The sequence below is a fragment of the Camelina sativa genome, chromosome 1, assembly GCF_030686135.1.
Source record: "Camelina sativa cultivar CO46 ecotype springtype chromosome 1, ASM3068613v1".
Lineage (NCBI taxonomy): Eukaryota > Viridiplantae > Streptophyta > Magnoliopsida > Brassicales > Brassicaceae > Camelina > Camelina sativa.
The window spans coordinates 18,886,043-18,887,512 of NC_141880.1; the positions used below are offsets into that span (position 1 = coordinate 18,886,043).

General features: G+C 43.3%; 1 non-coding gene across 1 annotated transcript; it reads left to right on the forward strand.

Annotated features, from left to right (window-relative positions):
• Positions 1-413: 413 nt before the first annotated feature.
• Positions 414-520, forward strand: LOC147950110 (small nucleolar RNA R71). Its single transcript, XR_015565746.1, has one exon. It is a non-coding gene; the product is annotated as a small nucleolar RNA R71 (small nucleolar RNA).
• The last annotated feature ends 950 nt before the right edge of the window (positions 521-1,470 follow it).

A 1,470-nucleotide genomic window follows, 5' to 3' on the forward strand; every position in this document is an offset into this window, starting at 1 on the left:
TCCTATAAGAGAGATTGTTGTTCTTGAAACCTCCTTGGTTGTAGCCTTTGAATCCTCCCTCGTTTTGCATGTAGCACAACTCAGCAAAGTCAGGCTCCCCCTCTTGAACTGGAGCTTCCTCTTCACCAATGAAGTGAATGGACTTGGATTGGCTGAGGAGGATCTTGTCAAGCTTCTCATTGACCATCTTCAAATCCTTCTTATACTTGTCCTCTTGATCAGTTGAGGAGCTCCTTATGGTCCTATCATAGTCCTCATTATAATTGCCATCAGATTGAGCAAGATTCTCAACTAATTCCCATCCTTCTTCCACATTCTTGTTGAGGAAATTGCCATTAGAGGCTGTGTCAAGAAGCATTCTTATCTTGGGAAGCACTCCTCTATACAAGGTGCTTAGAAGTGACTCATTGCTGAAGCCATGGTGAGGACATTGAGTTTGGAATCCTTTAAACCTCTCCCAAGCTTCACAAAAGCTCTCATTATTCCTTTGAGCAAACCCAGAAATCTCATTCCTCAGCCTAGCAGTGCTTGCATTGGAGAAGAACTTGGCCACAAAAGCTTTCTTGCATGCATCCCATGTGGTGATAGCTCCAGTAGGTAGAGTCTTCTCCCAAAGGTGAGCTTTGTCTCCAAGAGAAAATGGGAAGAGCCTTAATTTGAATCCATCTTCACTCACTCCATTGATCTTTGTGAGGCCACATATTCTGTCAAACTCATCAAGGTGATCTAGTGGATCCTCCATTGGCAACCCATGAAACTTGTTTGCTTGTATCATTGAGATCAATCCACTCTTGATCTCAAAGTTATTGTTTGCTACTGAAGGTGGCACAATTCCAGCCCTTTGGTTGTGGGTATTGGGTGCATCTCCTGCACCAATGTGCCTTGGTCTTTGCTCATGGATAGCTTATTGCTCCATGATGTCTTGACCTTGTTGTTGTTGAACTACTCTTCCTTGCTTATGTCTCAAACCTTTTTGTAGCCTATGGATGTTGTCAATAGGCTGTTGAAGACTATCTTTGCCTTTTGACCTTGTGTGCATCAATAAACTCTACTATAGACTCGAACAGGTACACGGTCGAGCGCAGGCTCGAGTGGGTGGTCGAGTCGACTGGGAAGTAATGGCTATTTAGGTCCGGCTTCTGGCTCGATCAAGTGCTCGATCACAGCTCGGTCGAGTGGTGGTCGAGTAGGTGGTCGAGTAGGTACCTGAAACACAAAACAGCCAAGCAAAGGAAGATTCCAGTTCAGTAACTTCACAAGTGTTTAAAAACGAACTTAATCTTAGACTAATAATGATCCTAAATGTCACAAAACACACTCAAATGGGCAACAACGCCAAATTGAAACTGACTTTCTTTGTGGTGTATGAATGAATGATGTATGGAATGATGATGTATGGAATGAATAGAAGTCAGGGTGTTTCAATTCCCCTTATGCAGTTGCAGTATAAGAGGTGTCAATCCTATCTGA